The following is a 15,255-nucleotide window of genomic DNA, read 5'->3' on the forward strand; positions in this document are numbered from 1 at the left end:
ACCTGTCCGTCCTCCCTGGACTGACCTATCCCCTCCCTAACTCCCCATCTACACTCACCTTTACTGGCCCCATCCCCGCCTCTTCGACCTGTTTGTTTCCTCTCCACCTATTCTCTCCTCTATCCATCTCCTATCCGCCTCCCACTCTCTCCCTATTTATTTCAGAACCCCCTTCCCCTCCCCCATTTCTGATGAAGGGTCTAGGCCCGAAACGTCAGCCTTTCTGCTCCTATGATGCTGCTTGGCCTGCTGTGTTCATCCAGCCCTGCACGTTGTTGTCTCGGATTCTCCAGCATCTGCAGTTCCTACTATTCCTAGAATATTGTGTGCGGTTTTGGTTTCCTTTTCTGAGGAAGGATGCTCTTGCTCTCGAGGGAGTGCAGCGAAGATTTACCAGGCTGATTCCAGGGATGGTGGGTCTGACATATGAGGAGACATTGACTAGGTTGGGTTTGCTTTCACTAGACTTCAGATGAATGAGGGAGGATCTCATAGAGACTTATAAAATTCTAACAGGATTGGACAGGTTAGATGCAGGGAGGATGTTCCCAATGGTGGGTGTGTCCAGAACCAGGGGTCATAGTATGAGTATTCAGGGTAGATGATTTAGGATGAAGATGAGGAGACATTTCTTCACCCAAAGAGTGGTGAGCCTGTGGAATTCACTACCAAAGGAAGTAGTTGCTGCCAAAACATTGAATGTATTCAAGAGGTGACTAGACATAGCACTTGGGCAAATGAGATCAAAGGTTATGGGGAGAAAGCAGGATTAGGCTATTGAGTTGGATGATCAGCCATAATTGTGACGAATGGCAGAGCAGGCTCAAAGGGCCGAATGGCCTCCTCCTGCTCCTATCTTCTATGTTTCTATGTGTTTGATTCTGTGTTTGTCTCGGATTTCCAGCATCTGCAGTATTTTGCTTTTATTTAAAGAGGATATACAGATATATCTCACAGCCATGATGTCAGATCCTTCTACATGGCCCAAGCTTCCACATTGAATAGGCTTTGCCCCCAACTATTGTGATAATTGTATCGCTCCCCTCTTTCTTGAGATCTGACAGCAGAACTTCAGAAGCAAACTCTGAACCATTGGAAAATGCATTATCTTATAGCTGACATTTCATGTCCTCATTTCATACTTTGACCTTGATGCAGGACCTCAATAGTGAAAATTCTTTTCAAAATCAGCCTGCAGATGTTCCATGACCCCAGTGTGTAATTTTTGCAGTATTAACTGCACCTGACATCTAAAGCTGAGGTTACCCAATAAAAGTCCTCAGATGAAGAAACGATTTTATACTTTAGATCAATGTTCAATGAACATCGCTTGGATGGAGTGAAGATCAGGAAATGTGACATGGATGATTGCACAGGCTTTATTGAGTTTCCGTGCTTTCTTTCATTGAAAGGGTTCTGCGATAGTCTAGATGCTCGTCCCAGTTTTCTTCTCTGCGCTTTGCCCAGACAAAGTTCATGGCAACTCAAGGTGGGAAAGGTGAACACAGAACCTGACATCCTTTAGAGAAACATGGTTCAGCAGGTGAAGTGCTAAACCATGTTTAGCCAATGAATGGAAATGACAGCCACACCATAGAAACATCAAGAAGAAATGTACCATTGTCTGTTTGTCTGAAATTATTGTTCCCAGCAGGCTAGATTTCAAATTCTGAGGAATCACACTGACTGAAAATGTTCCATTATTTCAGATACCAAAGGCTGAGACTGAAAATTTATTTATCAAGGCAGGACTCTGGAAAATCACCTTGGTGCTTCTCAATGTCAAAATTAACAAAGGAATACGGCCTTAAAGTAGACAGTGAGAGAGCGAGACAATGTTGAATACTTAATATTTAACAAAAATGGACAACCAGATTAAGTAAAAGCGCAATACTACAGATCCTGGAGGTTTGAAACAGACAAAGAAAATGCTGAAGAAACTCAGCAGGTCTGTGGCAGTGTCTGTGGAGAGAGAAACAAAGTTGATGTTTTGAGTCTTATATGACTCTTCAGAATGTTCTGTTGTTCAGTTCTGAAGAAGTCATACCAGACTCAAAACATTAACTCTGTTCTCTGACCAGATATAAGGCTCACCTAGTTGCGATTTCTGATTCCCACTATGTTCTGGCTAAAGGTTTTGATCAGATTTCAGTCTGTACAAAAGAGCTGGGAATATTGGAGGTGGACAAGTCATCCCGGACCATATATCTAGTCCTTGGTAAGAAAACAACATTGCTACTGACCCTCAAAAGGATTTATCAAAACATTTCAATCGGGATAGTGAGAAAATGAGGAGAGAATAGAAATGGAACAGATTTCCAGTTGAATGTTAAAGTAGTTGAAGATTTAGATATTACACTTCTTCTCATGTTTGCAGTTGTCCAGCAGTTTCCAATGGTAAACAGCGTGGTGATAGTCGTGCAGTGTGAAATAGCAAGCAGAGCTCACAAAACTATCCTGGAAGCTCCTAGGTCTGTTTGTAGCTTAATTCTAAATAAGCACAATATTTTAATCAACAAGATTCAGATCCTGTAAATGCTCTTACAGAAAATACAGGGGACTGGTTAAGGCTGTGCTCATTCTATAATAACTGCATATAATAACTAGATTCTTTAACTTTCTCATTGGGAAAGTCATATCTGCCCTGAGAGTCCAAATGAAATGAGTGATAATAGATGATGACATGTTCTGACTGCTGAGAGATCATTTCCTCTAAGGTTCATTGGAGGTTTCTGTGTTGCAGTTCACCTTGTTGAATTTTAATATTCTGAATTAACATTTTGTGCACCAACAGAATTTTTCTGAAGCTTTTGGAGTATTTTTGCGAGCTACAATTTCTGATGCAACAGTGGACATTTGATGTTATAAAATACCTTGGTTTCCATCTTTCAAACAAGCAATTGAAGAATGGAAAAACAGGTCTGAGGAGAAGCAAAGTTTCTGGTCTTCTTCTGACAGAATCTCCCAGTCCACAACCCTCCTTAACAACAGAATGGTATCCACAAGCCCCTAAACATGATTGAGGAGATCTGTATGTAAAGGGTGGTGATTTCAGTATTTTCCGGAATTTAGAAACGGGAGTAGACATTCAACTTGTTGGGCCAGCTCCATCTTTCAGTTAGATCTTAGCAGATGTTTAGGTTCACACTTACTTTCCTGCCTTTGTCCCACACCCAAGCTGCAGTTGATCCAAAGTACATTGCCTTTTGGGGAGACAGTTTCTGGTTTCTATTCTCCTTTAAATGAAAAAGTACTTCCTAATGATCCCCCATCAGTGGAAATAGTTTATCTGCATCTCCCTATTGAATTCTGTTAGCATTTTCTGTCTCTAATCACTCCATCTGATCACCAATTGATCTTCCATAATCAAAGGGAATAGAAGCAACCTTTATGTAATCTGTCTTTCTAATTTAATCCAATGGTGGTAGCTACAAACTTGGTCCTCCAGCCAAATCTGGATGTATTTTCCATGTACTTTCTGTAAGGCGATGCCACATTAAATTAATGCATATTATACTCATATTCTGGATGTGCAATTATGTCAAGGGATGTAGGTATCATTGGCAAGGTCAGCACTTGTTGCCCATCTCTATTTGTTCTTGAACTGAGTAGCTTGCTAGGCTATTTCAGAGGGTAGAACACTGATGTGAATCTGAAATCATATGTAGGGATGACAGATTTCCTTCCCCTGAAGGGAATTAATGACCAGATGGGTCTTTATGACAATCAGTGATGACTTTATAGTGAGCATTACTGAGACCAGCTTTCACTCCTAGATTTTATTGGATAATTTAAATACCACATCACCAGATGCCATGGCAGGATGTCCCCACAGCATTAGCCTTTGGATTCCTCGTCCAACTACAAAACCATCTTCCTCACATTGCCTAGATGCTGCTTAACTTGCCTTGGCAACCTTTTCACCCTTGTTCTTATTAATTTCCAGAACTAGGAAAGACAACTGATAACATTTTATGTTTTGACACAAACTTCCTGTGCAATGGAGGTCTCTTGATCAGTGAAAAAGGGTGTTCAGCAACCAGTCAGCAACACATCCTCCACATGAGGAGCAATTCCCACTGTGTCACAAGCAAAAACAAAAATCATTCCTACAACTAAATCAGAGGAGTAGCTTTTCACTCATTGCTAATAGAAATAGATCTCTCTCCATTAACTAAATGACAGGGAGATTCCTGTATTTTAATCACAGTGGAAAATGATTCTCCTACCACGTTATGGCATTGGCTGATGCTTTCAGTACTGTATTGCCTGAGCCTTTGGTTAGACAGGTATATATGATTTAAATACAAGTTTAGTAAGTTTTATCAATTGGCAAATAGCATTGTTCCTAAGGCAGGGCTGACCAAATCATGACGGATTATGATGGCTTTAAACAACATCTGTTCCACCAGCTCAGTTGAGCAGGTTAAAATCATTAACACTTAGCTCAAATATAAAAATCCTGAGCAGTTTTAACTGTCTAACCTTCCAATTTCTGCTGGGTGGCCGAGGTTAATGTAGTCCCCAAGTCAACATTTAAGAATAAGTTAATTACGTTGTTGGTGAAAAGGGAAATAGAGGGAGTACTCAATAAAACATCAGCAAATTAATATTGTGTGAACACCAAAAATGACAAACCATGTTTGATATATAAGTGGTGTTTTATTACAACCAGGTTGCATTCAAGCAAGTGAGTTTAGTTATTGAATGATGTTTCAATCTAAATTGGGACTGACAGGTTTTGAAGAGAAATTCAACTTTTCATTCATTGAAAGAAGGACACATGACAAGATTTCACCTTTTAAAATTGACTGAAACAATACAAAAAGAACACTTCAAAAACTATATTACTTCTTGAACAAGTCATAGACTAAAGTTACAAACAAAATTTGCCTCTACTTTTAGAGACAATTGAAAATTCCAACTTACGTGACAGCATAGGTCACACAACCCCTTTTATTTTCCCTAAAGTTAAAGATACAGTCACAAACAACTGTCTTATAAACCAAAAGACATAGTCCTAAAACATCATAATCTTCTAAACCTTGCAGTTGTAACACTCTATAGTGAAGGACAATAGCCATTATAATCAAAGGACAATAATTGAAGAAAATAGCAAGGAGAATTCAGAGACCTGAGTTTCTGGAGCATGCTTTGGTCTCCTAACACTTGAGGTCTGGGGTAATCCAGCTGTGTGTAGTGGTTGTGTGTGAATGTGTAATACTTCTGTGGTATTTAGTATGTATGTGTTTGTAGTGTTTGTGTGTGTGTGAGGACTTACGTGGATGTGGTGTTTCTGTGTACGTTTCTGTGTGAATGAGTGAGGATGTGAACGTGTGTCGTGCTTCTGTGTGAACGTTTGTGTGAGTGAGTGAGTGAATGGAGTGTATGAGTGTGTTTTTTCCTGTGTGTCCTTAGAATCCCTACGGTGTGGAAACAGGCCATTCAGCCCAACAAGTCCACACCAACCCTCTGAAGAGCATCCCATTCCCCTACTCTACCTCTGTAACCCTGCATTTCCCATGCCTAACCCACCTAACCTACACATCCTTGAACACATTGGGTAATTTAGCATGGCCAATCCACCTAATCTGCACACCTTTGGACCGTGGGAGTAACCGGAGCACCCAACAAAAACCCACACAGACACAGGGAGAATGTGCAAACTTCATACAGACAGTTGCCTGAAGATGGAATCAAACCCTGGGTCCCTAGCGCTGTGAGGCAGCAGTGCTAACCAGTGAGCCACCATGCGTGAGAATATGTGTGTTTAAGTGAGTTTGTGTGAGTGAGGTTGTGTGGTATTTCTGTATGTGTTTGTGTGAATGGTGTGTCATGTTTGTGCATATGTGAGTGAATTTGTGTGTGTATAGTGTTTCTGTGTGGGTCTATGATGTTTTTGTGTTTTAAGTGTGTGTGTATGTGTGTGGTGTTTCTGTGTGTACTGTAAGTAAGTAGAATGTTGTGGCAAATGAGGTATTGACATAGCAGAGGAGTTAGCTACATTGCACTTCCTGGGAAAACACATTTGATATGGCTAATTGGATGCCCATTCACTAATGGAAAGCTGTAGCTCAGCACAGCTGCTGAGTGATAAACAACACCCTTTACATACACATGATCTGCTCACCATGGGAAGCTCATTAAATCAATCTGCCATGGTATACGCAGATGCAGTTTTGAGTAGAAAATGCATTGTTGATCCACACAACACAAGTTGTGCTGTCACTCTTGATTAAGTTCATTTTTGCTTTCCTAAGTATTAACCAAGGTCAGTCTTGGTCTTGCTGATACACTTCTGAGTGAGTCAGTGAGTCATGGTACAGCATTTTGTTATTCCTTGAGGAACAGAATAAAAGGCAGAGTGGTGGGGATGTGGCTAGGTATATTGTGCTTAAAATTGTTCCACCACCCCCAGCCAGCCCTGAGTACGTATTTTTATTCTCCTGTGGGACATGTCATCGCTGACTATACCAGTATTTATTGTCCATCACTGATTGCTCTTGAGAAGGTGATAGTGACGCACCTCCTTGAACTATTGCAGTATTTGGGGCATAAGGACACCTACAGTGGTGTTAGGAAGGGAGTTCCAGGATTTTGATCCAGCGATATAGTTCCAGTCAGTGTGGTGTATGGCTTGGAGGGTAATTTATAGGTGATGGTGCTCCCATGTATCTGCTGCCCTTGCCTTAGGTGGGTTTGGAAGGTGCTGTGGAAAGAGCTTTTGGTGAGTTGCTGCAGTGCATCATACAGATAGTACATACTGTTGCCATTGTGCACTGGTGGTGAAGGGAGTGAATGTTGAATGTGGTGGATGAGGTGCCAATCAAGTGGGCTGTTTTGTCCTGGATGATGCCAAAAGTCTTGAGTGGAGACCTTCTGGAGCAGCACTCCTCCAGGCAACTGAGTATTCCATCACACACCTTGTGCCTTGTAAATGCTGAACAGGCTTTGGGGAGACAAAAGGTGAATTCCCAGCATATAACCTGCCCTCATGGTCACAGCATTTATGTGGCTAATCCAGTTCAATTTCTGATCAATGATAATGATCTGAATGTCACTGGTAGGGGATGCAGCAATATTGATGCCATTGAATGTTAAGGGGAAATGATTAGGTTCTGTCTTGTTGGAAATTGCAGAAAATCTCTCCTCTCTCAATAATTGCTATAAAATGTAAACAAATTAACTTTCAGCAGTCCAAATCCTAGTTTATGTTAATTCAGAAAAGTAATAAAATAATCGGAGATAGTAGGGACTGCAGATGCTGGAGAATCCGAGACAACAAGGTGCAGAGCTGGATGAACACAGCAGGCCAAGCAACATTATAGGAGCAGAAAGGCTGACGTTTCGGGCCTAGACCCTTCATCAGAAGTGGGGGAGGGGAAGGGGGTTCTGAAATAAATAGGGAGAGAGGGGGAGGCAGATAGAAGATGGATAGAGGAGAAGATAGGTGGAGAGGAAACAGACAGGTCGAAGAGGCGCGGATGGGGCCAGTAAAGGTGAGTGTAGGTGGGGAGTTAGGGAGGGGATAGGTCAGTCCAGGGAGGACGGACAGGTCAAGGGGACGGGATGAGGTTAGTAGGTAGGAGATGGGGGTGCGGCTTGAGGTGGGAGGAGGGGATAGGTGGGAGGAAGAACAGGTTAGGGAGGCGGGGACGAGCTGGGCTGGTTTTGGGATGTGGTGGGGGGAGGGGAAATTTCACTAGCTTCAAAATCTCCCCTTATCAAACGCCTTACTGAAGTCCATGTATATGACATCTACAGTCTTTCCCTCATCTATCAACTTTGTCACTTCCTCAAAGAATTCTATCAAGTTGGTAAGGCATGACCTTCCCTGCACAAAACCATGCTGCCTATCACTAATAAGCCCATTTTCTTCCAAATGTAAATAGATCCTATCCCTCAGTATCTTCTCCAGCAGCTTCTCCACCACTGACATCAGGCTCACCGGTCTGTAATTACCTGGATTATCCTTGCTACCCTTCTTAAACAAGGGGACAACATTAACAATTCTCCAGTCCTCCGGGACCTCACCTGTGCTCAAGGATGCTGCAAAGATATCTGTTAAGGCCCCAGCTATTTCCTTTCTCGCTTCCCTCAGTAACCTGGGATAGATCCCATCCAGACTTGGGGACTTGTCCACCCTAATGCCTTTTAGAATACCCAACACTTCCCTCCTCCTTATGCCGACTTGACCTAGAGTAATCAAACATCTATCCCTAACCTCAACATCCGTCATGTCCCTCTCCTCGGTGAATACCGACGCAAAGTACTCATTAAGAATCCCACTCATTTTCCTCTGACTCCTCGCATAACTTCTCTCCTTTGTCCTTGAGTGGGCCAACCCTTTCTCTAGTTACCCTCTTGCTCCTTATGTACGAATAAAAGGCATTGGGATTTTCTTTAACCCTGTTTGCTAAAGATATTTCATGACCCCTTTTAACCCTCTTAATTCCTCGTTTCAGATTGGTCCTACTTTCCCAATATTCTTCCAAAGCTTTGTCTGTTTTCAGTCACCTAGACCTTCCTTTTTCCTCTTTGCTAGTCTCACAATTTCACCTGTCATCCATGGTTCCCTAATCTTGCCCTTTCTATCTCTCATTTTCACAGGGACATGTCTGTCCTGCACTCTAATCAACCTCTCTTTAAAAGCCTCCCACATATCAAGTGTGGATTTACCCTCAAACAGCTGCTCCCAATCCACACTCCCCAGCTCCTGTCGAAACTTGCTATAGTTGGCCTTCCCCCAATTTAGCACTCTTCCTTTAGGACCACTCTCATCTTTGTCCATTAGTATTTTAAAACTTATGGAATTGTGATCACTATTCCCAAAGTAATCCCCTACTGAAACTTCAACCACCTGGCCGGGCTCATTCCCCAACACCAGGTCCAGTATGGCCCCTTCCCGAGTTGGACTATTTACATACTGCTCTAGAAAACCCTCCTGGATGCTCCTTACAAATTCTGCTCCATCTAAACCGCTAACACTAAGTGAATCCCAGTCAATGTTGGGAAAATTTAAAATCTTCCATCACCACCACCCTGTTGCTCCTACATCTTTCCATAATCTGTCTACATATTTGTACCTCTATCTCACGCTCGCTGTTGGGAGGCCTGTAGTACAGCCCCAACATTGTTACCGCACCCGTCCTATTTCTGAGCTCTGCCCATATTGCCTCACTGCTCGAGTCCTCCATAGTGCCCTCCTTCAGCACAGCTGTGATATCCTCTTTGACCAGTAATGCAACTCCTCCACCCCTTTTACCTCCCTCTCTATCCCGCCTGAAGCATCTATATCCTGGGATATTTATTTGCCAATCTTGCCTTTCCCTCAACCAAGTCCCAGTAATAGCAATAACATCACACTCCCAGGTACTAATCCAAGCCCTAAGTTCATCTGCCTTACCTACTACACTTCTCGCATTAAAACAAATGCACCTCAGACCACCTGTCCCTTTGCATTCATCATCTGTTCTCTGCCTACTCTTCCCCTTAGTCACACTGACTTCATTATCTAGTTCCTTACAGGCTTTAGTTACTACCTCCTTACTGTCCACTAACCTCCTCATTTGGTTCCCATCCCCCTGCCATATTAGTTTATACCCTCCCCAACAGCACCCCCTAGGACATTGGTTGCAGTCCTGCCCAGGTGTAGACCGTCTGATTTGTCATAGTCCCACCTCCCCCAGAACCGGTCCCAATGTCCCAAAAATCTGAACTCCTCCCTCCTGCACCATCTCTCAAGCCACACATTTATCCTGCGTATTCTTTCATTTCTACTCTGACTAGCACGTGGCACTGGTAGCAATCCTGAGATTACTACCTCTGAGGTCCTAGTTTTTAAACTTGGCTCCTAACTCCCTAAATTCTGCTTGTCGGACCTCATCCCATTTTTTACCTATATCATTGGTGCCTATATGCACCATGACAGCTGGCTGTTCACCCTCCCCCTTCAGATTGTCCTGCAGTCGATCTGAGACATCCCTGATCCGTGCACCTGGGAGGCAACGTACCATTCGGGAGTCTTGTTTTCGACCACAGAACTGCCTATCTACTCCCCTTACAATCGAATCCCCTATGACTATAGCCCTTCCACTCTTTTTCCCGCCCTTCTGTACAGCAGAGCCAGCCACAATGCCATGAACCTGGCTACTGCTGCCTTCTCCTGGTAAGCCATCTCCCTCAACAGTATCCAAAACGACATACCTGTTTTGGAGGGAGATGACCGCAGGGGACACCTGCACTGCCTTCTGCTTTTTTTCTGCCTTTTGGTCACCCATTCCCTTTCTCTCTCAGCAAGCCTAATCTGCGGTGTGACCAATTTGCTAAACGTGCTATACACGACCTTCTCAGCATCGTGGATGCTCCAAAGTGAGTCCATCCGCAGCTCCAGAGCCGTCATGCGGTCTAACAAGAGCTGCAGCTGGACACACTTCTTGCACGTGTAGGAGTCAGGACATCAGCTGCTTTCCTGAGCTCCCACATTGAGTAAGAGGAGCATAACACGGGTCTGGGATCTCCTGCCATTTTTACTCTTAAGCTTAACTTAGTACTACTATAATATTAAATAATAGATAAATGAAATGAAAAATTTATTACCAATCACTCTACTTACCAGCACATGATAAAAAAAAAATCATCTCAACACACCACAGGGTCTTTTTTTCGGTTAGAGGAGGAGGGCAGGTGGGAGACCTGACACGTGTAGTGCCTCAGGTTTAGCCACTGCCCAAATATATCAGGTCACTCACCTTCTCAGAGCGCAATTCGACTGCTACCACTCAGCTCCGCTGCCGAAAAGAAGGACTTACCGTCCCAGCCGCCTCCTGGTCCTCGCCGTCGCCGCTCCCGCTGCTGCTGCGAAAATGGAGGCTGCTGATCCCACGCGGTAAGTATTTAAAGTGAAGGACTTACTGTCCCGGCAGCCCCCGGTCCTTGCCGTCACCGCTCCTGCTGCTGCTGCGAAAATGGAGCCTTATATCTTCAAAAAACTCTAAAAGATTTGTCAGACATGATTTCCTGTACTATCCAAATATTGGTTGATCCTGTCCCTTAGTATCCTCCCCAGTAACTTGCCTACCACTGTAGTCCAGCTCACTGGCCTGTAGTTCCCTGGCTTGTCTTTGCTACCTTTCTTAAACAATGGAACAACATTACCCACCCTCCAGTTTGGTTTCCAGTTGTGTTGTCTACCTGATACCTGTTATAAGCTCACTGTTTTAATTAATTTTTTATCATGATTTCTACCTTTTTTTTAGTTATCCAGAGGGCTCTGGATTTGCTTGTCGTACCTTTCTGTTTTGAGGGAATATGCCTTGACTGTACCTGAATTATCTCTGCCTTAAAGATAGCCCATTGATCAGCTAATACTCTTCCTGTCACATTTTGACTCCAGATTATTTGGCCCAGATATATTCTTCTCCTGTTGAAGTTGTCTTTGCCCCATTACTCTTAGTCTGGATTGTTTCTTGTTGTTTTCCATAGTCACCCTCAACCTTATGATACAATGGTCACTATCCCTTAAATGTTCTTGTCCTGACATTTGACCGACTTCAGCCACCTCATACCCAAGAACCAGGTCTAGCAATGTCTCCTTCTCATTGGACTTGAAACACACTTCTGTAGAAAATTCTCTTGGATACACTTTAGGAATAATTGCTCATCTCTGCCCTTTTCAACTATCTCAGTCTTTATCTGCATAATTAACATCCTCCATTATAGGTACTTTATAATTCTTGCTCCTCTGTAATTTCCTTACATATTTGTTCCACTATATCATCCCACTACTTGGTGGCCCATAGACCACACTGAACAATTTAATTGCTTTCTTTTGTTCCTTAGCTCTAGCCAAATTGATTCTGTCCATGATTCCTCACGACATCCTATTTCTCCAGGATTGTAATGCTCTCCTTAATGAGTACTTCCATCGCTCCCACTATTGTTCATTTCTGAACACGTTGTATCAGGAAATATTTCATACTCAGTCCTGCCTTTCCTTGAGCTAGGTCTCTGTTATTGCTACAACATCAGAGTTCCATGTGGCAATCTGCAACTGTACCTCGCTAATCTTATTTACCACACTCTGTAGATTCATGTACATGCCCATTAAACCTGATTTAGACTATTATTTTCTCCCTTACTCTGACCCCACCTATTAACTTGCTATTCCTTATTTCCAATGTTCCCTGTATTTCCCAGTATTTTGCGTACCTTGGTATTCCTCTCTGATATTGATTCCTGGCTCTGACACACCTGTGGAGTATGTTTAACCACTGCCTCACCAACTGCACCAGTAAAATAAAAGGCAAGAAACTCCAGCTCTTTTCCAGCATAATACATTGGCTTGCACAGGTCCCATCCCCCCGAAGCCAATCCCAGTTTCCCAGGATTCGAAAACCCTCCCCTCAGAACCACCTTTCCACTCAAGCATTATCCGTTTTAAAATCATATTTCTGTACTCACTTATGTGAGAAACTTGGAGTGTAATCTAGTGATTGCGATACTTGAGGTCCTGTTTGCTGATTTTCTACCTAATTCCCTAAATTCTACCTGTGATTTGTGGTGAGGTAGAACACAACTGCTGGCTGTTCACCCTCTCCCCTGCAGCTGCTCAATGACATCCTTGAGCCTGGCACCAGGAAGGCAACACACCATCCTGGAGTCACGTCTGCCTGATTGGTCCCAAACTATCAAATCACCTATCACTGTTGCTGTTCCATAGCTCCTTGTACCCAATCCTTGTGCATCTGAGCCATCCATGGTGTCACACATTTGGGTTTTGGATGCATTCCCCAGATGAACCAGCAGTCTCATCAGAGTGAGAAACACTTAGGGGCTCCTATACATCCTGCCTATTCATTTTTGACTGCCTGACGATCACTCATTCCCTCCCTGCTTACCCTTAAGCTGCAGGGTGACCACAATTAGAAATGTGCTATTAATGTAACTCTCAGCATAAAGGGTGCTTTGAAGGAATGCAATGCTCTGAAACCTGGAGCGCAAGCTGCTGCAATTGAGGCAGCCTTGAATTTTCTTTATTTATCAGTTAACCTTGCTACTGCTAAAAGGAACATTACCAATGCTAAATCACCCTACCAATAGCAATAAATTTTACAACTACAGGTAAATCCTACCAATAATTCACACATTATCAATTATTATAAACATTCCTTAAAAATAAAAGATAACACTCACCAGTTACTCAGTTATCACATTTTTATTACTTAATAATTTTGTTATTTTTAACCAGTCAGGTGTTGAGATTCAGTCCTTAAACAGAATACTCACCAGTCAATCAACTTATCTCATTTTCTATTTCTGAACATATCTCTGCACAGGCCCAAGAGCCACCAGAGCCTCACTGCTCTTAAAATTATTGCTGATTCTCAGTAAATGGTCATTTCACAAACTGATTTTCACCAGTACTGTTTTTTGAGATGATGAGAAAATGATGCAGACAGAAGGTTCCTTCTCTTACTGTCATGAATTCATTCTTCCTTCTCTTTGCACGGTTGCTCAAAAGCAACTATTGATATATGGTCCTGTGTATATTCCAGAGTCTAGCTCCATCGTTTTCCAAGCAGGCTATTTGGCAGGAATTCATTCCCATCTGCAATACCTAAAATGATCCTACACTTGTGAATTAAACAAGAGATGCAAATTTCTTGATGCTGACCAAGTTCCTGCTTTCAATGTGTTTGGATAAAGTGGTAATTCCAGTGCAGACAATTTTGTTCGTTCAACATGGGTCTCATAAATCTTGTGTCAATCTGTGGCTAGGTGACTGCTGCAGCCATTTTGGGGTCCATGTTTTCATTGCATTTTTGACAAAAACATCCTAGTCCACGAAATGTATATCAGTCAGATGAATGAAGTTAAAATTTGACCACCCATTTTCACTACTATCAAAGTAACTTCCAGAAACATTTTAAGAAGTAAGAGTCTGATTTCTTTTTGGTATGCTATCCACCACAGTGATGTAAAAACAAAATACTGCGATGCTGGACATCTGAACTAAAAACAGAAAGTGCTAGAGTCTGGCAGCATCTGTGGAGAGAGAGAGTTAATGATTCAAATTCAATGCTGTTTCTTTCACCAGGCAGATTGAAGATAATCCACTAAAAACCAGTAAATTCAATTTAACAAAGTGATCAGTGTAACAATAGGCAATCTCCAATTAGCAGACTTCCTCAGCAAGACATCAGCAGTTGTAAAGATCATATGTTTTTCTGTAATTCTTGATTGTGGGGTAAAATGGGGATAACAACTGTTTACAAAGCAAGGATTGTGGAGGGAATTGCAGCACTTTTTCAAAAAGCAAGACTGATACTCATTGTAAATGTTGTTTACACTGCTGCTTGTTCATGCATTGAGGGGGAGGTTGCTGCAGACAAGTTGGAGCTGGGGGGTGTATACAAAGGGAGATTCAACTGGCAACAAGTAGCTGATTGATCTTTAGTATTGTGACCAGTGTTTGATGACAGAGGCCTTCTGATAGCTAGCAATTATGTGATTTGCTCCTTGGTAGCTCAACAAGATGGTTAGCAACCTTTAGACCTCTGAAAGTGGAGGTAGTGTTTTTATCTTCTGCAGTTTAAAAAAAAACCCTAAAGCCTTTTCCTCTATCACTTGCTGTAAACTGTGGCATTTAGATATAGGTCAGAGACTTTATTAGTTATGAAATCATAGAGTTACTTTCTGCAAGCATGTCAATATACCTGGACAAGAGAGATTGAGGAGCAGGATAACCTGACAAGCCAGAAGGATCAAATCAGCAACCCCTGTGGACAGGGATCCCAAAACTTCCCTCTGTCTGTAAAACCCATTTCATTTCTGTGTGTATTTGTGGAGGAGGGGATGGGGTGGAAAGGTTTGTTGTTTTTAGGGTGGTCAGAGTTTAATTAGTGAAATTATATGATATCAGTTCATAATTGTTTACCTGTAGCAAGAATCTATTTTTTTTATAATAATTAGTATTTATTGTTAACTACACAAAACTGGACCATACTTTCTCTCGACCTGTGTCTAAATTGGGGAATTTTGCACACTTGGCTAAAATCTTTAACATTTGTGATGACTCTGGGAAATAGTGGGGCTCCAGTGTGATACCTAACTGGGGTGTGACACAGTTACATTAAGCATCTCATTACTTAGATAAGAGTTAGATCAAGTCCAGGTCATCCCTTAAGGTTTTAGCAAAGAATTGTAGCATGGGTTGTGGATGAGGTTGTTGACTTGCTTGCCAAGCTGGCTTGT

This window comes from Rhincodon typus, chromosome 26 (genome assembly GCF_021869965.1).
Source record: "Rhincodon typus isolate 14 chromosome 26, sRhiTyp1.1, whole genome shotgun sequence".
Lineage (NCBI taxonomy): Eukaryota > Metazoa > Chordata > Chondrichthyes > Orectolobiformes > Rhincodontidae > Rhincodon > Rhincodon typus.